Source organism: Felis catus, chromosome A2, assembly GCF_018350175.1.
Source record: "Felis catus isolate Fca126 chromosome A2, F.catus_Fca126_mat1.0, whole genome shotgun sequence".
In the NCBI taxonomy this organism is placed as follows: Eukaryota; Metazoa; Chordata; class Mammalia; order Carnivora; family Felidae; genus Felis; species Felis catus.
The window spans coordinates 6,294,896-6,317,858 of record NC_058369.1 but is presented as its reverse complement, the minus strand read 5'-3'; the positions used below and the strand labels follow the sequence as shown (position 1 = coordinate 6,317,858).

The window sequence follows — 22,963 nt, the reverse complement described above, 5'->3', positions numbered from 1 at the left end:
GTCGAGTTAAAGCTAGCGTCGAAACCACAGACCCCCAACCATACCCCCATGCCTGTGTTAGGAGGCCTATGGGGCCACAACGGCAGTAACTCACTCCCAGCAGGCTGAGAGTACCCACCCCCGCCAGGTTTAACGAGCTACAAACCTACCTACCGCTGGAGGCATTCAAAGCCAGATGTTACTATCTGTCCCTTAGAGGAAACAGCCCCACAGGAAGTTCCGCAGAACAGGGAATGAGTCACGCTCCAGGTAATTACGGAGGGCAGGTCTCCAGGGGTAAAGTGGAGATGCTTTCCCAGAGACCAGCCCCGCTGACAGAACACCATTCCTGACAGTCTTGTTAATGGCCTTGACCTCTGAGGTTCCCCATGGTCTGACCCCGCCTACCTCTCCACTTTTGCCCACATACACCACCTGCACCTTGCTCATTCAGTGCTGTTCCCGGAACTCCCTCGGCCGCATAACTCTTACTCACCCTTTAACCTAAAGCCACAGCCACGTCCCCCAGGAGGCCTGGATTGTGGATTAGGCGACTGTATCCGTGTCCGAGTGTCTCTTAGGGCAGTTGCTGTTAGCCGAGAGGACATTGGCAATATCTGGAGGCCTTTTTTTTTTTTGTCGTCAGAACTGGGGTGCTACTTGCATCTAGTGGATACAGGCCAGGGGTGCTGTTCAACATCCTCCAACACAGAACACCCCCCGACAACAGAGAACCATCCAGCCCCAATTGCCAATAGCTCCAAGACTGAGAAACACTGCCACAGACTCATGTTCTTAACGTCTCCTTAGCTCTTAGCAGAGTCCCTGGCCCATGACAAGGACTTAATAAATGCAAAGCGGTTGGACACATACAAGAAAGATAAGAGATACCTCTCCTTTTTGCCAGGCTCTTGAGAAAGTTGGTGTCTACGTTTAGGGGAGAATTGTATCAACCTGAAGGTTTCTATATCCAAGGTAGCTATAGAAATAAGGAGCTTGCCACTTTTCCTGCTTAAAATCGTCAATGGCTCCCCATTGCCTTTGGAATAAAGTCCCAAAGTCATAGGAACTCTGAGAGTGAGCATTTACACATCCATTGAGACCTCAAAAGCACCTGTGTCAGGGCTTCTGACCTCTGAGGAAGCACGTCCCTGTGCTTCCGGAACCTCCAATTTCCTGGACGTGCTCCCTCTCTTGACCATGATGCAATGGACTTCAACTGCAGGCAGGTCGCTTGGGGACTCTGCTACCCTGTTTCTGAACTGAGGGCTCTCGACCACAGATTGTGGGTGTTTTGAAGTGGGTTTGGCTTGGAACGATCTCGGCTTGGTTGGCCAGCTTGAACCTTGGGCGAAAGAGGTGCTTGGCTCCTGTCCTGGTTACTGCCCCACTGCCACACCAGGGGTGGGCCTGGGAAGGGGTGGGGCAGCTTCAGAGCCCGGATGTCTGATGGTGCCCGAGGGAGTGCTGACACTGGGGGAGGGGAGGCATCTGGCATTTTTTTTCTGGTGTCTAAGAACACCTGTGTGTGTGGTGGTGGGGGGGCGGTCTGGCATGTATTTTAGACTCTGGACACCTATATGGGGGTATCTGACAGTATCTGTGTCAGAGGTATCTGGTATGTGTTTGGGGGAGCCTCTAGAACTTTCTGAGTAGGGTTTTTGACACGTTTCTATCTGGGGGTGTCTGATGGCTCCTGGGTGAAGATGTCTGGTACTTTGGGGTAATTTGGCATGTTTTTCAGATTCTGAATCGTTTGGCGGGGGGGGGGGGGGGGGGGTAACTAACAGATCTAGGTAGGGTGTCTGACCTATTTGGGGTACCCGAAAGCATGTTTTGAGTATCTGATGGCACCTGCCTGGGTGTCTAGTATGAGTTTTGGGTATCTGGACAGACCCATGTAGGGGTGTCTGGAACGACTTGAGAGCCATATGGCTTTTTCCCAGACTTGTCTAGCTTCCTGCAATCCACGCTGCCCCTTCTTCGCAGGTGACAGACCTGTTTGGTCCATTTCTTGTACCCTGTCCTTAGACGCCTCGCCCTGGGCCTCGGTCCCCTGCGACGTCCCCCGGCGCCCGCCGATCCCCGGCTCCAGGCACCCCTGATTCCCTCAAGATATCCCCCCAGCCCCGCTGACCCGCCCCCACAAGGATCGCCCTCACCCTCACCGCAGGGACCCTCCCTGTTCGGTCCCGGGGGCCCCCCCTCCCTGTTCGGTCCCGGGGTGCCGGCGAAGGACCCTCCCCGCAGCTCCAGCCTCAGCCTGAAGCAAAGTCCGCGCGAGCCACGCCCCCTTCCGGGCCCACGCCCTCTGACCCGCCCCCCGGGGCGGGCACGCGCGTGCGCAGCTCTCCCGCGCGGCTTCCCACTTCCGGCCCCGTGCGGCGAGCTGCGGTGGATCCTAGGAGGCCGGGCGGCAGCGGCGGCGGCGGAGGCGGCGGCGAACGGCCTGCGGGGACCGGGCCAGGTGAGGGCAGCGGGCCGGGCCCGAGGAGAACGGAGCTCGGGAGGGAGGCCTCGAGCCCCGGGAACGCGCCGTCGAGCCCCGGGGTTGGCCTGGGGCTCCGGACCCCCGGGGCTGCTTCAGCCTCGGGTTGGGCCCCCCTGGAGTCTTCCAAACTGGAGGGCGGGTCCTGCCGTTCAGGCTGCCCCTTCAGTGCATGTGGGCTCCAGCTGGCGAAGGCAGAGGTGCACACGGTGCCCACCGGCACCATCCGAGCTCCAGCCCTCGGGCGGTGCAGCCTCCCCCCAGCTCAGGTCTCCGGGGTCCAGGTTCTGGAGCGCCCGGGGCGGGACCGGGGATATAGTGATAAGCATAAACAGTGACCAGCTCTGTGGTGCTTCAGGCCTCTGTGCAGAACTCCCTCCGTGGAGCGGACGCCCTCCGAGCTAGAGAGCGTCTGGGCAACAAAACTATACCAAGAGTGTGTGCTTTGGATCATCCTCCAGTTCCTTATGGAAGAATTTTAGATGTTGCGGTGCTGCTTTCTTTGCAGGGATGAACGAGAGGCCCTTGATCTTTGCAGGGTCTGTGGTCGTTACCGTCCCCGATCTTTTTTACCTGTTGCTCTGTTGGGATGGAAGCCTTAGAAGAGATGGCTGGCGCTGAGCGTAAAAAGTTTTCTTGGTGGGGGGCGGGGGGGGGTTCTCTTTAAGTTTACCTGGAAGTGAAGGACACAGCTCTACCCCCTTCGCTTCATTTGGGGAGAGTGGAACTCCATCCAGCCAAAAGCCTTAAAGGGCCTTTTTCTTGTCGACAAGAGACAGTTCAGGACCTCATAAACAGCCCTATGGCCTCGGGCGATTTGGAGATGATTTTACAGGTGATACATTGCATATCTGGCTGGGTGAATGGGTGAACCCTGAAATTGTGTGGAGAAGTGCCAAGAGCGCGGGCTTGAGTGTCAAGTCAGATCTGGGCTGTGGTCCCAGGGCCGTCACATTTTAGCCCTGTAACGTTGCTAAGCCTCAGTCTCCCCATCTTTAAAATGGGAATAAGTATTGGTTAGCGATTCGACCAGACAATATGGGTAAAGTGCATAGCCGAGTGCCTGGCTTACGGTGAATACTCAGTAAATGTTATTTATGCCGTGTATATGTGCATGCCCCCAGACTTGTATTTTGAGGTTGACAATAATAAAGAGCCTGGAAAACGCGAGCATCTCAGTTGTTGTTTGGACTGGGTCAAAGTGCACACTTTATCAGTAGTTGGCTATTCTCTGGGTCAAGCCCTTTTGAGAAAAAGGTTGTTCTAAAGGGAATAGGAGCATAGTGCCAGAAGGCATAATAAATGCAGTTCTTGTAAACATAATTTGGGGGTTTGAATAGCTTATTTCATTTTTAAATGGCATGCACAGAGAAATGGAAAAAGCGATTCTTTGATTCTTTTCTTTCTCTCTCTCTCTCTCTTTTTTCCCTAAATTGACTTTACAATGCCCTCACTTTGAAGGCTGAAGTGGCATGTACATTGTTTCTGGTGTAAGCTGTGTTATAATTTTCATTCTTGTCACACAGTAGCAATTACCGCTGGCCGCAGGGCCATTACCCTTGTCACCAGCCCCTGGGACTAGGGCTGTGGTCACCAGCTGTGCCTCCCTGGGTGTTTACCTACCACATGTTTAGCATATTTCTGATCCTTGTGTCAAGGTCTCCTTCTTTCTTCCTCATTCATCCTAAGTCCCGGTTCCATTTCTTCAAGACTTTGAAAACGTTTTCATCTCGGCTCTCTCAAGTAATTTAAAACTCAAAGACCTTTATGAAGTCCAAATAGTTTGTTCCTTTGTTATTTATTAGTTGGGTTTTACTTCTCCCCTGAAAGCGGTGGAGAGCTGCCTGCCGTGTTTTGAAAACCCTTTCTCCAGGTGCAGAACAATTCCGGTCACAGCTCCGCAGCTGCCCGTAGGAATTTTCTGGAGGAGGAATGTGACTGTTGGGGGGAGGGAGCAAAGTGATTAAAGTAATGTCCTCAGTGGAGGGACCCCTGCTGCTCTGCTACGTGTTTGTTGTTAAAATTGCCCGTGAGCGTAAAACTCAGCCCACTTGCTTCTCTGCTTTTGCTTAGTTTTCAACTGAGTATAAAGTCGCAGTTGGTTGTGTTCAAAGTAGCAAACACACCAGCTGATTTACATCATATCTTGAAACCAATATTCTAAAGATTTAACATATCCTGTGTGGTTACATTTTAAACTCCTATCACTCTTTTTTTTTTTTTTTAATTTTTTAATGTTTATTTTTTGAGAGAGAGAGATAACACGAGCAGGGGAGGGGCAGAGAGAGGGAGACACAAACTCTGACGCAGGCTCCAGGCTCTGAGTTGTCAGCACAGAGCCTGATGCGGGGCTCGAACTCACACAACCTCGAGATCATGAATTGAGCCAAAGTCAGATGCTTAACTGACTGAGCCACCCTTTTTCTTTATGTAACAGCTTTATTGAGATAGAATTCACCTACCATAAAATTCACCCTTTTAATGTGTGGTAAATTATTTAGTGGTTGTTTTTTTTTTAACTTTATTTTGAGAGAGAAAGAGAGAGTGCACGGGTGAGGGGCAGAGAGAGAGAGAGAGAGAGAGAGAGAGAGAGAGAGAGAATCCCAAGCAAGCTCTGCACCATCAGCGTGAAGCCCGTTGTGGGGCTCAAAATTGTGAACCTTGAGATCATGACCTGAGCAGAAATCCAGAGTCGGGTGCTTAACTGACCGAGCCACCCACCCAGGTGCCCCCTTCAGTGATTCTTAGTACTTTCCCAGAATTGTGCAACTGTCACCACTATCTAATTCAGACCGTTTTATCATCTGGTTATTCTTGTGGGTGAGTTTCAGGAGGAGAGAAAGGTAAAAGAAAGAGGTGGCCTACGCAGGGGCTCCATGACTCCATTGCCACATGGGACAGAGGGAAGGAAGGACCACATCAAATTACTTGGCTAGAATCCAGCATGTTCCTGTGCATAAGGACAACTAGACACTGTTTATGGATAACTCTCAGTTTGCCGAGATGACCTTGCAGAGCACAAGCGAATTTAGAAAGAATAATAAATCGTGAAGTCGTCCGCAGCAGGGGCCAGTGTGCTCACCGGTCCCCACACAAGACTGAAATGGATAGTAACTGACCGGACATATTGTAGAGCAAAAAAACAGTGGTGGACCGGTGGGTTACGAAGCAGTGAGGGAGCCAGCTCTGTGGCGCTCATGACCCCAGGATATGGTCAGTGACGGTCCTTGCGATCTTTTGCAGTGGCCATTTGGAGGCTTCTCATCAGAGAAATGAAAGAGAGATGGGGAGGTGGAAAAATTGAGACCCTCCTATGTACTGTTGACGGGGCTGTAGAATGGGGCAGCCACTGTGGAAAAACCGTCTAGCAGTTCCTCCAAAAGTCACACAGAGTTACCGTATGATCTCCAAATTCCAGCCCTAGGGAATCTGCACGTAAGGGAGGTGACTATATAGGCCCGCACAGAACGGGCACACTCACAGGAACGTTATTCACAACAGCCAACCCAAATGGCCGTCCCATGAACGGAAACGTGAAATGTGACCCTTCCATTCAGTGGAATATTTTTCACCCACAACAAAAGAATGACTTTCGGCTACAGGTGACAACACTGATGAGCCTTGAAAACGGCATGCTGAGGGAAAGAAGCCAGTCCCCAAAGGCTGCGTGTCTTCTGGTTCCATTTATGTGAACTATCCAGAATGGGCAAATCCGTAGAGACCAAAGATAGAGTAGTGGTTGCGGGGGGGGGGGGGGGGGGGGGGGGGAGGAGCACCGGGAGTGACAGCCAAGGGGTGCAGGGTTTCTTTCGGGGATGATGAGAATGTTCTAAAACCGTGGTGATAGATACACAATACTGAATATACTAACAGCCATCCAGCCTTACCCTCTAAAAGGGTGAGTTGTGTGGTACATGAATTCCATCTCAGTAAAGCTGTGGCATAAGAGAAGAAGGAAAAGCCACGGGATGAGAACTAGAAGCACAGTGGAAATAGTCACGGGACAGAATTGTAAGCAGTGGTTTGAGAGTAGGTGGCTAGAAATCCAACGGGGCAGGATCAGAAAACCCTAAAGAGAAAGGGAACATCGCTCCAACACAAATAGCTTGGGTTGGATTGTTGACGCTAATAGATTCTTGCTTTCCTAAAGTTGATTACAGACCGCTCCCTGTCACTGAGTCCCGTGTGCCATCCGTTGTGACGAGGGTTGAGGCAGAGATGTGGGGTCAGAACGGGCAGGAAAGTCCTCTCTCTCCTGAGGGGCGGGGGTTAGGCCGAGACTCAGCAGCAGTGACAGAGGGGGACTGCATGTGTGGAAGGCAGAGTCGGGAAAGACGTGCTAGCCAGGAAGCGCTGAGATGGGCATTTTACAGGCTGGGGTGTTACCCTGGAGGACTTTATGGCCCTTGCTTGTCAGTGGGTGGAGGCTAGCTTGGAAGAGTCCAAGGCTGGAGACAGGGAGGCATGTTGGGAAATGACCTTGGCCTAAACAGGGACAGTGGGGAAGAGGTCAGACTTGGATCTGCTCAAAGGTGGGTGTGTCAGGGCTCATGTGGCGGTGTGGGAGAGAGTGTGATGTAGGTGACCAGGCGGGCAGCGGGTCCTGAGGTCGTCAGCTAGGGGAACTCTTCTAATGCAGCCGGGGCACCCGAGGCTTGTAGGTGCTGTTGGTATGACCAGTCTGGCCCTCTCTCAAGTTTATCTTGTGCTGGAGAGGGGGAAGCCGTGTGCCCTGCCCTCCTATCAGAGCCTCTTCCCCCGCCCCCCCACCCACATCCACCCCATCCCAAGGCTTCCAGGGTCTAAGGACGGTAAGAAAAGTAGGCCTTGATGAGCATCAGGGGCCCTGAGGCTGCACTGCTGTGAGACGGAGTGGGGGCGGGGCGGGGCAGTACTCACTCCCTCCTCGAGGTTGGAGGTAAGAGGGAGAGAGGCAGACAGCCTGGCAGCTGAGTGATGCGAAACCCATCAGAGATCAAGTGTGACCGGAGAGCCGTGGTCTGGTTAGTGTGCTCATGGGACCAGAGGTGGAAGCCCTGGGGCTTTTCTGTCCGCTCCGAGCAGGAATCAGCCGCCCTCAGCCTCCCCGCAGTACGTTCTGCGTGGAGAGTTGTGGCCTGGGGGACTGGAGGGCCGCCTGCGTCTCTCCTCTGTTAGGGGATTTATAGCCCACCTCTCCCCCCACGCCGATGTCCCGAAAACGTCCTAGGTGCGGTAGGCAGGACGAGGGCCCCCGGGTCACCGCCTAGATGGCAAATATGTGACCCTCTGTGGCAAAAGGAACTTCGCAGGTGTGACTGAGGATCTGGAGATGGATGAGCCCGGGTTACCCAGGAGGGTCAGGGTGAGAGAAGGAGGTGTGACGGTGGAAGCAGGGGTCAGAGGGAGGTTGGAAGGGACTCGCTGCTGCCCTGGAAGATGGAGGAGGGGCGGGAAGCCGGGTCGTGCAGGTGCCACTGGAAGCCGGGAACGGGTTCTCCCCTGGAGCCTCCAGGAGGCGGCCGCCCTCCGCCTTCTGCCCTCCAGCGCCCTCGGGGAATAGTTTGTGCTGATCTCGGCCAGGCCAGGGTTCCTGGTCCTTTGCTACAGCAGCCGTGGGGGACCCCTACGCCCGGTGTCCACCTCCGTTGCTTGAGAGCCCAAGCTTCTCATTTGACTCAGGACCCGCCCCCAGCCCTTTCCAGCACTTCCTTCTACCATGGAAGTTTCTGGCGCTCCGGGCTTTACTCAGCGTTCTGCAGGCCTCCCTCAGGCCACTCTGGTGTCCACTTCACATGTACGCACGTGAGCGCCCAGAGCGGGAGGGTGGCAGCAGAGGGCTCACGTCGGCTTCCGAGGCATCAGAGATGCTCAGCTCCCTGTCTGTAGAACTAGAAGCTTAACAGCCTCCTTAGTTTGTAGGGTGGGAACTGTCGAGAGGGGCTCCGCAGTGTCTGCGTGTGTTCGTGCGTTCGTTCGGTACCAGCTTCCGGGGTGGCAAGAGTGAACACAACTTAGCTCTTTCCTCCTCCCCCTCCTCCTCCTTCTTAATCTTAGAAATATATATACTTCATTAACAGAGTGCAGACAATACACATAAATAGACAAAAACAATTTTTAAAAGTGGAGGGCAGCCACCGCGGCCGGCTCTGGCAGTTTGAGGGTTAATTGTAAGTCACATCTTGTAAGTTAGTGCTTTCACTAGTGTCATTAGCTCCACCCGGCTTATTAGCAGGAAGCTAAAACCTCCCTCTTCTAGAATGTTCCCAAAGGTCTGATCCCAGGGAAGGCCCTCTGGTCCCTGCTTGCTGGGACCTCCCTGCTGTTCACAGAGTCGTCCATTCTGCTGGCTGCTCTTGAAAACAGGGACATTATAATTCACATACCATAACATACATCCCTTTAATGTGGATGATTCAGTGGTTTTCAGTATATTTACCGAATTGTGCAACCATCACCACTCAGCACCCCAAACATTCTCATCACCCCAAAAGGAAATCAAGTACCTATTAGCTGTCACTCCGCATTTCCTTTTCCCAAGCCTCTGGCGACCTCGACTCTACTTCCTGTCTCTAGATTTGCCTGTTCTGGACGTTTCGTATATAAATGTGGTTTTTTTTCGGGGGGGGGGGTTCTTTAATGTTTATTTATTTTTGAGAGAGAAGCAGGGAGACACAGAATCCAAAGCAGCCTCCAGGCTCTGAGCTCTCAGCCCAGAGCGCAATGTGGGGCTCGAACCCACAGACTGCAAGATCATGTCCTGAGCCGAAGTCCCAACGCCCAACCGACTGAGCCACCCAGGCGCCCCTCATATATAAATGTTTTTAAGGTTCGTCTATGTGGTAGCCTGAATCTATTTTTTAATCTGTGGCAACATGAGCATTAGAAGAAGGGTGATCTGGGCCACGCCACTGTGTGCACAGACTGCCCCAGGGACACTGGCCTGTTTTAATCTGTTGACCTGATGGGGGTGTTTTCTGCCCTGTCTCTGGTGATGTGGTTGGCTCCATGCTCTGGGGGCTTCTTGGCCACTGCCTCCCCATCTGGATCGTCCTTACACTGTCCCATAAATACTTAAGTCAATTGAACAACTGATCTACAGTCAAAATAAGCAGAGACAAGAGGTAAAGTGAAATCTGACGGCCTTCTAGATGGTAAAACTAACCAAACACCGAGTAACTTTGTTCCTGAAGATTTGCCAAAGTACGTAGCTTTCCATTGGTCTAGAAGGTTCACCATGTAGATGGGCCCAAAGACAGGGGCTTCTGGGACTCTATAGTGTGTTTGGTTTTGACCACGACCACAACGAAAACTAACGTTTTACGTTGTAACCTCGTAAGCATGTGTAAGCAAGCGCACACACACAAACATACATATGTGCATGTGCGACAGGATCCAAAGTTTTACTAAATACTCATCTTTGTTAGTCATGATAAACTGGCATATTCTGTTGTTTTACGTTTTTTTTTTTGTTTTTATTTCTTTTTACATTTTTTTTAATGTTTATTTATTTTTGAGAGGGAAAGAGAGAACAGGGGAGGGAGACACAGAACCCCAAGCAGGCTGTAGGCTCTGAGCTGTCAGCACAGAGCCCAATGCAGGGCTTGAACTCATGGACCATGAGATCATGACCTGAGCTGAAGCCGGACGCTCAACCGACTGAGCCCCCAGGCGCCCCTCCTGTTGTATTTTGCGGGAAGCTGTTTCCCCAGCTCGCCAAGGGGTCGTGATCCTCAGTGTCAGAACGCTGCCTTCAGATCCCAACACATACGGTAGGAAAATGTTCAGCAAAGGGTGTAGCACTTGGCGACACAATTAATGGCTGTGACTTTAAAGAACTGTACTAGTTTCTTAGGACCACTGTGACAGATTGCTACAACCTGACTGGCTTAAAATAACAAATGTATTCTGTCACAGTTCTGGGGGCTAAAATTCTGAGGTCAAGGTGTCTGCAAGGCCGCACTCCCTCTGAAGGCTCTAGGGAAGGGTCCTAGAAGGCTGCCCAGGCGAGACTTCCTTGGCTCACGGCTGCATCACACCAGTCTCTGCCTTTATATTCACTTGGCCTTCACCTCTGTGTGTGTTTCTGTGTCTGTGTCTCCCTCTGCATCCAAATCTCCCTCTTTGCCTTGTACAGACTCCAGTCTTTGGATGTAGGGTCCGCCCTTCATCCGAGCTGATGCCACCTCGAGGTCCTTAAGTTAATTACATTGGCAAAGACCCTCTTTCCAAGGGAGAGCACGTTCTGTGAGGTTCTGGGTGGCCATGCATTTTGAGGGGACCATATTCACCCCACCACAGGGCCTCCTATTTCTAGTGACTCGTAAATGAGAGCTACAGGTAGTCATTTCTTAGATTCTTTACAACACAGTAACTTCAGGTATCGTAAAGCGAAAAGTAAGCGTTGAACTTCGGCCCACTCTTGGGAACCCAGTAAGTGAAGAGAGGAAACAGGAGATCTTAAGGGGAGCTAGTTTCTTGCTTGAAAAGCTTCCAAATCTGAATCTCTTGCGAATATCATTTGCTATACGGCATAAACAGGTGCCTGAGACTACAGTATGTCCACTGTTTGCTTGTGTGCCTGTCTCCATATACCCTCGTCTTTCCCCATGCGTTCAAAAACCACCTGCATCAAATACAAAAGCCTTGTCAATTTGGAGAGGAAAAAACAGTTCCCTCTGCCTGGCCCTGCACCTGGCTGACATAAGTATGTGCGATTGCTTTCTTCCCGACCTTGAGACATGAAATACATTGAAATATATTCAAGCTCACACGGTTGCAGTTCTAAAAGGAATACTAATGAAGGTCTTTGCAAGGTTTTGGAATTTTCCTAGTACACCAGCAGGTTGCTGACTTAACGTTAATAGTTCTAGCCGGCGCTCTTAGCAGCGTGGAGATCTTGAGATGCTCAGAACCAACCTCGTACCTGTTTGCTACCAGCATAGGCTTGCTTCGGGGCTCTGGAATTCAGTCATGACTTCATGCAGTTAATCTGCTTCATTGCTTCCTTTATTCCGTTCCCTTCTGTGTGTCAGGGATTAAAAATGGGTGCTTCTTATGCCACATGAGTGAGCCCCTGCTGGGTTGTTGGAATAGGCCTTCCCTTCCAGAACAATCCAAGCAGATAAGGTAGACCGGGGATCAGCAGACTTTAACTCTAAAGAGCCCAATAGTAAATATTTTCGACCGCACAGCCTCTGTCTCGGCTGCTCCCGAGAGCAGCCCCAGGCAGCAGGGAGACAAGATGGGCATGGCTACGTTCCAATAAAACTTTATTCACAAACATAGGTGGCTGGCCCTCAGGCTGGAGTTTGCCCACCACTGCAGAAGGCTCGTGACTTTTACCATTCTGGTTCTAGGGTTGCGACTCTGATTTTGTACACTTGGTGAGGGACACAGGTGAAGGGGACAGGGCATCTTCTCAGCTGCAAGTTGGCACTGGGAACTCCTTCAACACCCCTGACACCATTTCTCTTGTCCTTTTTACAGAGATGCAGTGCCCTTGAATAATTCCCCAAGCCACTGAAAGCAAACAGGTTTTTTCTGGCATGGTATTTGCATGTTTTTCTTTCCTGCCTTCCGCCTTTAACAGAATGCTTTTTATCTGGTGAAAGAGAAACCCACTGGGCCCGGTCCAGTGTTTGATTTCCTCTGCCCTCCTTATAGCCACCTCTGCTAACATTTGTTCTTCATCCCCTGAATAAAAGTGGTTTTTTTTTTAATAGCTAATAATAATGTTAGTTATCCAGAAATCTTCTGGAAGATTTCAGAGGTGCAGTGGCAACACCTGAATTAATCTTTTCAAAATCCTTTGTTTTCATTGAAATGTTTTGCAGCCCACGTCATGTTGACTTCTGTACAGTCCGTTGAATTAACGTGATTGTTTAAAACACCAAAGAGGAAACCAGGCTGCCCTTCCTGGCCAGGCCTGGGGGAGTGGGAGCCATTGTTTTGCTGGGGCCCCTACAGTTCAGCACCTGGCCTTGGACCCAGGTCACAAGAAACACTCACGTGGCACATGGCTTTTCAGGGTCTGAACAGTCACCCATGGATGATGCCGAAGTTCCACTGAGCAAAGGGGAGATGGGAGTCGCGCAGGGCATCCTCCCCACATCCTTGGTTTCGCACACTCTTTGTCAGATCTAGTTCTCTCTTTAAGCAGTCACCTTCCAGCCCTGACCCCTCTGTCCGTCTGACCAGATTGGCCCCTCCTCAACCCCACACCGCTCGTGTCCAAGTCATCCTTTAGGAATGATCCTTCCTAGTTCTCTCGTGGTGAAATGTTCCAGACCCACCTGCACACAGCTGGCCCCTGTGTACTGGCTAAACTTGTTCATCAGAATGAGTCAGAACACCCGGTGGAGAGGGTTTTTTGTTCCCGCATTTTCATTAACCATCCTCGTTAATTGCGAAGGACGTTTTGAGGAGTGGGCGCTCAGAGGCAGGGGCGGGCCCCTCCCAGACCCCCGGGGAGCGCTGCGGAGTCTCCTGCCTACTGGAGCCAGTCTCCTGATGAAGCTAGTAGGTCCTGTCGGCCGAGAGCCCGTAGTGAAAAGAGGACAGAAGTTCCTAAGTGCTGCTTTGGGTTTATCTTCTGTCTTGCGGAATGCCAGGTTCCAGGGAGAAAATCTACATCCAGGAGGATTCAGTAGCCGCCGCTCTGAAAGTCAAGTCTTCTGCAGCCCTAGTTGTGCCTTTAAAAAACAAACAACAACAAACATTTTAACCATTTTCAGTGTCCAGTTCAATACATTCACGTTGTGCTACCATCCATCTCCAGAACCTGTTCATCTTCCTGAACTGGAACTGTGTCCCTGTTAAACACTGACCCCACACACGCTCCCAGCCCCTGGCTCCCACCATCTACTTTCTGTCTCTAGGGATGGATTTCTCTAGGGACCTCACAGAGGTGGAGTCAGACACAATGTGTCTCCTCGAGCCGGGTTTATCTCACTGAGCATAATGCCCTCAAGGTTCACCCACGTTGTAGCAGTTGTCGGCACAGCCTTCCTTTTTATTTTACTTTTTATTTGTTAAACCTTATTCATTTGTTTATTCAGTGAGAGGGTGGAGGGAGAGAGGGAGGGAGACAGAATCCCAAGCAGGCTCCACGCTGTCAGCGCCGAGCCCGACGCAAGGCTCGATCTCAGGAACCGTGAGATCATGACCTGAGCAGAAATCAAGAGTCAGACACTTAACCAACTGAGCCACCCAGGTGTCCCTTGTTATTTCCTATTTTAAAAAATTAAATCGTCCTATTGCTTCTGAAGTGGCTGCCCGTCGTGGTTCTGATTTGCATGTCCCCGAGGATGAGTGCTGTTGCACATCTTCTCGGGTGACTGTTGACCATCCGCATTATCTTTGGAGAAATGTCTGTTCAGGTCCTTTGCCGACTTTTGAATTGGGGTGTTTCCTTCCTCGTTGAGTCTTGAGGGGCCTCTGCACTCATTGCATCTGACACCGTGGAGCCTTGCACAAACTGAAAAGCCAGCTTCAGTTACCCAACCACCTTTGACATCCTGGGGCCCGCCACCAGAGGGCTGGCATCTGGGAAGGAGGCGGGAACACTGGCATCGCAGGGCCTGCCAGCCGCAGACCAGCCGACTCCCCATCTAAAGGGTGGGTTTATTAAAGAGGCAGCATGAATCATTAGGAGGAGGTCGGGCCCCATCAACCTCCTTCCCTCTTCTGATGACAGATAGGTCGCCCGGTTGAGCAGGGAGACGAGGGGGAAGGTGTGGAAGCAGGAGGCATCTAAGCGGGTCCCCCACGATGTTCTTGGGGCAGGATGAGAAGTGCTCGGGGGGGGGGGGGGGGAGTCAGGGTAATTCTGAGCTAGCCGTCCTGCAGCCAGGCTCATAACTAGCGAGATGAAAGTTCCCAAAGGGTGTTAATTAGAGCACCGTGGTCAGCCTAGAGGGAGGCCACTCCTGGGTTCCATCCTCCGCTCTGCCCTGTCATTTACTGTGTCATTTAGAAAGATAAAGATGTGTAAGGTTTAGTTATCAAAGCTGGAGGTGACAGCTGGAGGGCGGGGGGGTGGGGGGGAGCCGTCGTCAACAGTGTCATGGAGTCAGGACCCAGAGATCTCAGTGACGGAAACGAGGTAAAACATGAGCGCGAAGAACGTTTCAGTTCCTGTGCCTGCCTCTAACATCGCTTCCGGCCTCAGCGCTGTGGACGTTTGGGGCCCAGTGATTCTCTGTGGTGGGGCCATCCTGTGCTTGGGGGACTCGATGCGACGAGCACCCCCGCCATCGCGACCATCGAAAATATTTGCAGACAATGCCCAATGTCCCCTGGGAAACAACCCCCCCCACACCCCCCCCCCCCCCGCCCCGGTTGAGCACCACCAGTCTAAATAAGCAACTACGGAAACAGAAACGGTGGGGAATTAGGGCTGAATGACAGCCTAGGTGGACAGCTCAGGGATTTCAGTGGATAGTAATCGTTTGGGCCAGCGTTTGTGATACCGCAGTCCTACCCTCTTCTCCCCACCCCCCAAAAGGAAACTAATGTAATTAAGTTAGGCCCTTCTGGTACCAAGACAGTCAAAGCCAGGGCCCTAAGACAGTTAATTCCGTGTCTTATCCAAGGAGCTCTGCGAAGCACTCTCCCTAAGCCTGCCTTCAGGTCTCACGCAGACTTCCCTTCCTTGTTCAGACCTCCGTCCTGAGCGCCAGCCTCCTGCGTCAGCTGCCACCTGCCATCACCTTGAGCCCTCAGGGGCAGCTTGGGTGACTCCCCACAGAAGGCAAACCCATCACCTCTCCCCGCTCCCGGCCCCCATCTCTGCCCTTCCTGGGTCGCCCGTGTCCAGTGCCGACACCCTTCTCACCCGTCTCCCTGCATCCCCCACCTGCATCCCCCACCACAGCCACTGCTTCCGGAGGCGAATGTGATGGAAGACTCTGTGCATAAAGCTGCCGGTGGCTTTAGTTTCCAAGATAAAGTATAAACCCCAAGGATCCCAAAGGCCTGGAATGGAACCCTCACACACGAGCCGTCCCCTCCACCTGCCTCTCTGCCTGTTCCATGTCTCATCTCTCCTCTGACCCACCCCAGACCGTGTCTCCCTCTGCCCCTTCCTTCAGCAAATACTTACTGAGCATCCACCCTGTCCCGGGCCTTGTGCCAACAGTAAACAACAAATAGAGCTCCCCTGGTGGCGTTTCCTATCTAAGGAAACAGCACAGTTCGCTGTTGGTGGATTCCATAGTTACAAAGTCACCCACTGACTGAAATTCACCCGTAACCCCCAAGTCGATACTCAGAGTGCTTTCTTGGACGTTAGACAGCACGGGGAGTGGCAAAACAAAGTGCCTATTCCCACGCCGCCTTCTTGTTTGAGCTCATTCTATAAACAGGTGTCCTCTTTACAGTGTATTCAGTGCCACGTTTAAGTGCATTTTTGTGCTTTCTATTGAAATGGCCCCCAAGCATTGTGTCAAAGTGCTGTGTAGAGTTCCTGAGCACAGGAAGGCCGTGCTGAGCCTTACAGGAGAAAATACGCGTGTCAGGCAGACTTCATCCAGACGATGTCTATGGTGCAGCAGTGTATGTTAAATAAGGTGTCTTCCGACTGAAACACACAGAAAACAGGGTTCTGTACTGATGCGCTGATGAAAATAAAATCAGAATTCCCTAGAATTCTAACTCAGTGTCGACAGCCTTTCTAGATGTACCTGCCACAAATCCAGAGTGTCGGTTGTCCGTAACGCGCGAGACCCTAACGATGTTAGGACTGAGGTGATCTGATCCTTGTGGCTCCCAGGACATGGGAAGGAGAGGAAGTGGAGATCGTGGGGTGTGGGTCTTTTGCACTTCCCCAAATACCTGTGTCTGGGGGCCTTTCCCAGCACTGGTGATAGAGAGACCCCTCAGCTTGGGCTCAGCCCAATTCCCGTCACTTCTGCACTGCCTGTGTGTCCTCCCTCCAACCCACACTTGTCCCTGCCCCCCCCAATGGCAGCCCATGGAGCCCCATCCCTAGTAAAGGAACGGCCCGTCCCCAGCCTGTCTTGGGAGCACGCCCCAGGACTCGTGCCCCAGGACTTCTCCGATCCACCCTCCCCTGAGCCCCTTTTCACTTGAGAACTCATTCTGAGGAGCCCTTGTGCACAGGGCCTCCCGGAGGAGTGCTGTTCCTCAGGCTCTGGACCAGCCAGCTCAGGGACAGGTTCTAGTCATGTGTGAACGAGGCACACGGGCAGTCTGGGCAGCGCCCTCTTCTCTGGGTACAGGCTTTTCAACCTGGAGCCTGCCCAGGTGGCTTTACCGAGTCAGCGGTTTTAGGACCACGCATGCTCTAAGGCAGGTGGCTGTCTGCAGGAGTGAGCCCAGCCAGCCCCAGGCCCCGGCTGCAGTCTGTGCACGCTCCGAGATAGTCACCTCACCGAAAAAGGCCAGCAGTTTTTAAGTTGTAAGCCTTAAATACTTTATTTAACGTAAAGTAGATAAATGTATTTTTTTTGAGATTTTTAAATTTTTTTTTAACGTTTATTTATTTTTGAGACAGAGAGAGACAGAGCATGAATGGGGGAGGGGCAGAGAGAGAGGGAGACACAGAATCAGAAGCAGGCTCCAGGCTCTGAGCCATCAGCCCAGAGTCCGAAGCGGGGCTCGAACTCACAGACCGCGAGATCGTGACCTGAGCTGAAGTCGGACACTTAACGCTTAACCGACTGAGCCACCCAGGCGCCCCTTGAGATTTTTTTAAAGTTATCTCTCCACCCAACATGGGGCTCAAACTCACAACCATGAAATCAAGAGTCCCCCTACTGAGCCAGCCAGGCGCCCCAATAAATGTACTTTTATTTGTTAATCTTTTGGTGCCCAACAGCCTTTCCTTTGAGAATAGAAATCCCTGTCATCTTTCTTGCTTCAAACCAGGCCTGGAGAGGGATGTGTGACTGGCTCAGTCCATAGAGCGTGCAACTCTTGATCTCAGGACTGAGGTTCAAGCCCCACGTTGCGTATAAAGATTACTTTAAAATCCAAAGAAAACCCAAAGCCTAGATTCTGTGATTGGTTTGATGGGTTTCCCCTCATTTGGGCTGGAGGGTGGGGGTTGTTAGAACGATCACCTCCTCATCAGATGGCATTTTGGTTTGCTTGTTTTTAAAGGACTTGCTTGTAAGTTTTAGGAACACTAATAACTCTTTTGCACTGGTGGTTCAAGAGTTTAAATAGCACTTTGTTGTTAAAGAATGCATCCGTAAAAGCTCCGAGGGGCGCTTGGGTGGCTCAGTCGGTTGAGCGTCCGACTTCTGCTCAGGTCATGGTCTCCCAGTGAGTTCAAGCCCCGCCTCGGGCTCTGTGCTGACAGCTCAGAGCCCAAAGCCTGCTGCGGATTCTATGTCTCCCTCTCTCTCTGCCCCTCCCCTGCTCATGCTCTGTCTCTCTCTGTCTCTCAAAAATAAATAAACGTTAAAAAAAAAAAAAAAAAAAACCCTCCGGAAACAACTAGAAATGGCTCTAGTTAAGCAGACATTTGCAGGCAGATGACCGCAGAGCGTCCCGTCTGCCTCATTTGCCTCGTCCTGAGTTGTGTACCTGGATGGAGAAGAGGCTTCTGTTGTCAGGGTGGACCCGTTAAATGCAACTTGCTTAAGAGTGTACCTGGTCACCCGGGACGAAGAGCAGACCGCTCGTAGCAAAACGTGGCTTTTACTGAATATCGTTCTTCAGAATCTCTGTCTTCAGCTACTCTCATCTTGTTTCCCCCTTGAACGTTCTGGCTATTTCTACACATGGATTGCCCCCGAGTCCATATTCCCAGGTTTGACTGTCACCTTGGATTTTCAGCTGCCTTCAGGACTCGTGACCTAGTGTCCTGGGGGCACTGACAGCTCCCGCCTTCCTCTCCGCTGCACCTGCTCCCTGGCTTCTTCCAGTCCCAGCCCGTGAGGGCACCACCCAGTGGCCCAAGCCAGGTGTCTCTGTCTTCCCAGGCTCCTACAGCCACCCCTTGCCCTGGCCTGCCTCCCACCCTCTGCCTGCCGTAAGGACATCGTCACTGGCACGCAGACCGCTGAACTGGTTCCATCCCTCTGCTTCCTCTGGTCGCCCACCATCCTCTCTAGGAACGCACGTCTCATCCTGCATGTCTTTGAAATCCCCTGTGATTCCCCATCAGGAAGTCACGGGGCCCTGGAGGGACACAGGAAACACCACACGCTCTCAGGCCCCCTGCCTGCCCACCCTGCACAGACCCCCACTGCCTCTCCTGCAGTGGCCTTCCCCTTCCCTTCTTTTCTCCTAACGACCTCCTACTCATCCTTCGAAACCCAGGGCAGATGACCCCATAATCTTCCTCCCCTCCCCGCCCCCACCGGGAAGAATGACTCATCTTCCTCTCTGGGACACTCCCAGCTCCCAGCACTAGACATCCCATAATTATTTGCTAATATGTCACCTCCTTGATCACCTGGGCTCCTTGGGGCTGGGGATCTGTCTCACTCAGACACCATTATTCCCGTGGAAAGCTGTGTTTTATGCTTTTTAAACAGATCTGCAAACTTTTTACTATTATTACTTTGTGGGGTGTGGACTGCCTGGACAGCGCAGGGCTCTGTGGGAGGAGCCAAGCCCCAGTTTCTCCAGTTGCCGGTGTGTTAAGATTTCGTGCATTCTGGTATCGAGCCCCGTCCCACGGTGTTGTCTGTGTTCAGGAAGATGCTGTCAGTCTTTCTTTAATTAGGTGCTTGGACATTAGGACAGGCATGAGGCGGCCACCAGCTGGCCTCCTGGCCAGCTACACTCTTCAGATTCGTTTCCTCACCGAGTCCTCCCCAGAGCCCCGTGAGGTCGGCGCCATTTACCGTTCTGCACAGATGATCGAGCACCCTCAAGGGTGCTAAGTAATTAGCCAAGATCGCAGCAGCAGTAAGAGCAGGTGACAGAGTCCAGATTCAAACCCCCATTCTTCCTGACTCCAGAACTGATGTTTTGGAAGAGAACAGTCATGTCCCAGAATGTCCCTAATTCTGCAAGCCCACACTTGGGGAAAGAAACTAAAGTCGTGGATCTTACATAACCTAATAGAAGCAGGCGTCAGAAATTGTCACCATCTGCTTTGAGCTTTTTCTCAAACTTGCCTTTTGAAATATATTTAGATTTATGGAAGAGTTTTAAAGAGAGTGTACAGAGAGTTCCTATATACACCCTGCACCCAGCTTCCTCCTAATGCTGACTTTTCTTTATTATTATGATAAAAGTCACGCGAGCATTGCAGCAAATTTGGAAGCTAGAGAAACGAGGGAAACACCCACACAACTACAGTAAGCCATCCTTCTGTCTCGTCGCCTTCCAGGGTTTTCTGTCTCTGTCCGTGATGTCCCGCGAGGTTGTCCTCAGTGGTGCAGTCCTTTGGAAAAGCAGTTTAGTGATACCAATCTAACATCGCAAAACGTGTCTAACCTTTGCCTCTTTGAGAACTCTTTGCTGTCTCTTTGAGACACGCGTCCAAAATTGGGATGGGCCAAAGGTCTGACCACAGCAAAGTCGGAAAAGCAGAACTTACGAGAACCAGAGCAACGTGAGACAGTGACACGTGTGTCTGATTGCTGTGGTTGATGAACGTGAACGCCCACGTGATACAGGCCAGGGTGCAGAGACACTGGTGAGTGGTGGAGAGAATATTGATTCGTTTCCGTTTTAATTTCTCTCTCTCTCTTTTTTTTTTTTTTTAAAAAACATTCAAGTTCACTCTTGTACTGTTCATTAAGAGAGATCACCTTCAGGTAACAGTAACGTAGGTGACATTTTTCTCATGTGCCCTTATCAGTGTTTCGTGAGGACCGTTTCTCATCAGCCAGGAATCTTTGCAGGTGAAGAGTTCCTACGGCATTCTGTGCCTCCAGACCTTAACATGCAGCCGGCTGGATGTACGCCCCAGCATGTTCTCCTTTGTTCGCTTTTTTTCCTTCCCCTAAGATGACTCACCTGCCTTAGTTCTTATCTTTATTAGACAAGAACCATTTAGAGAAATGCCATCTCAGTATTAGACATTACTTTGCAGAAATGCCTTATTTACCAATAGAATAAATAAGCTGGCGGTACCCCCCCAAAAAAAGCCCTTTGAAATTAAGTTTATTAAGAATAAGAATTCACCCCCAGCCAATTCACATCTGGCTGTTGGGATCCTAAAACCTAGCTCTCTGCCTGCCTTTCCCGTCTCAGCCTCATTTTCCCTCTTATGCAAAATCAGAGTGACACTCTCCTGCACCTGTCGCAGAAATGATGCTAGACTGAGGGAGCATTAGAGCAGAACAGGCCACTTCTGCCGGGATCGAGGCCTCGCGTTAATATTTCTGGTAAGCGACATACCGTGAAGCATCCCTGACTCTCAGACATTCCAGAAGGAGAAGCAGCTTAGACTTGTGGGGTTTCTTTACCAGGGACCCTGAGATTTTCTTTAGTGTGCTGGCAAAACACTTTGATCACGGGTCACCTAGCGGTGTTGAAAGGTCCTGAAGAGCCTTCTGCGACTCAGAGGAACGCAGCTCAGAGAAATCCGGGGCTGGAGGAGGGCGAGGGAGATCGGGTCCTGCTTTTGGGGGATTGGGGATGAGAACACCAACCACCCTGCCCTCGCTGATCCCTTGACAGGCTGGCGGCCACGAGGCCTGTAACCGTAACCCCGCCTCCAGGCAAATAATATTCTGCCTGGCCTTCCTGCAGACACACGACACAAAAACCCGACAGGAAAGCCCACGTGCTGGGGTCAGGGCCAGGCTCACCTGTGCAGCACCCGAGGATGAGGACGCTCTGGGTGCCGGGAGGAGGCGGAAGACTGTCCTTGTGAAGTCCGCCAGGGAGCCAGAGTCCCATGGAGACCCAAGGAGAAGAGTGGGCAGGGAAAGGTCCGCTGCAGAGTGTGGGGGGCAGAGGCCCGTGCTGTCGGGGCAGGAGCTCGATCTGCCGAGGCGTCTCTGAGGGTGAAGCAGCACATGAAGTCCCGGAGGCAGAGGAGCCCATTAAGATATGAGCACCGTGGGGACAGTCACTCCCTTCCTGACCGTGTCCTTCCCACCCCTTCCAGCAGAATCCAGGCACCACGCAGCCTGTTATGTGGAGCTTTTTTAAAAATCCCACCAGAGGTAATATCCCGAAGGCAGCAGGCCGCCCTCACCGTGAGATAGCAGGCCTCCCCTTGGGGTGCCCTCCCCCTGCCTCTCCTCTGTCCACCCACTGCCCTCCCCACCTGCGTCCTTCCGGCAGCAATGAGGTCTGCGTACCTGTGCTGGGAGCGGCCTGTCCCAACACATAGATCAAAGCAGTGCTGGCATCCAGAGACAAGTGACACCTGACCCTTGCCCTCCAAGAGGTTAAGGTTCAGTGAGGCATGAGGCAGTGTGTTAAAAGGCATAACCAGCAGTATGCACAGGGGTAGAGGAAGGGCACGGGAGGGCCTAGGCTGTTGGGGGAGCTGGGAAACAGGGAGGGTGACCCAGAGGGACTCTGGCTGGGCCCCAAAGCCGGCCAGGCTAAGGGGTGCCTGGGCCAAGCCACCCAGGGCTCTGAGGCTTTCCAGTGCCACGTGTCAGCGTGGCTGGGGTGCAGGAGCAGGCCAGCGGGTCCCAGCCAGAGCCGTGGAGATGCTAACCAGTGTGTGGTGAGACACGCAGCAGGGCGGACAGCGAGGGAATGGACAGCCGGCCACCCAGAGGGGCTGCAGCTTGGGCCTACTGGTCAGGGAACAGGCATGAGGCCCGTTACATAGAAGGCAGGACCAGGGACCCGTTGGACTTGGGGGGTGCAGGAGAAGGCTGTACTGCAGAGACCCCCCCACTCAGGAGCTGGTGCATGGAGGGAAGGTGTTATGAAGATGAAGGAGGTTCCAGACGAGCGTGGGCAGGGGCGTCAGTGAAAATGGAGAGAATCACATACAGAGCAGGGAGGGCGCCTCTCCTGGGAAGAGAGCGTCCCGGTCAAGTTCCCTGGTGGGGCGGTGGGGGGGGGGGGGGGGGTAGTGACCTGTGCACCAGGAGTGCTCGGTAGGAATCCGTCAAACACATGCTGAAGGATCTGAGGATCGGGACCCTCAGCCCCACTTGCAGAGCGCAATCCGGTGCGCTCTCCAGTAAGCTGGAGATACGGTGCTTGGCCAGGCAGACGCTGACTGGCCTGCTCTCAGGAAGCTTCCGGCTGGTGGGGAACACTGACCCCCTGTGCAGTGGCAGGGGTAATGAGACTGAGGAAACACGGGGCAGGGGACCCAGCTACTAGTACGAATTTAGCCCAAGAATGTATCCAGTGCAGACGAAGTATTTCATGCATGTGTCCGTCAGTTTTAGTTATGAACTCGGTGAGACCTTGGAAGCAACCCAGGAAACGTGCCGTTGGAGGAAGCTTGGAAGGAGTCGTAAGCAGCTTCTGAAATGTACTTCGCAGTAGAGTGAAATGTTCATGGCATGACCTTGGGCAGAAAGGCAAGATGCAAAATTGTGTCTGCACCCATGTGTTAGGTGGACCCTTCCGTAGGCTGTGAATGGTTGATTGTTAGCTAGGGTC

General features: G+C 52.2%; 1 protein-coding gene across 2 annotated transcripts in view; it reads left to right on the top strand.

The window, feature by feature from the left end:
- ARHGEF18 (Rho/Rac guanine nucleotide exchange factor 18) overlaps positions 1–22,963 on the top strand; it is an 85,384-nt gene that overhangs the window by 27,291 nt on the left and 35,130 nt on the right. Inside the window, exon 1 of one of the 2 annotated variants that reach the window (XM_011288831.4) lies at positions 1,772–2,446. The exons of the other annotated variant lie outside the window; for it this stretch is intronic. The gene's annotated coding sequence lies outside the window, so the exon portion shown is untranslated. Of the gene's footprint in view, positions 1–1,771; positions 2,447–22,963 lie in introns of those variants that run through there. 2 annotated transcript variants of the gene reach the window in all.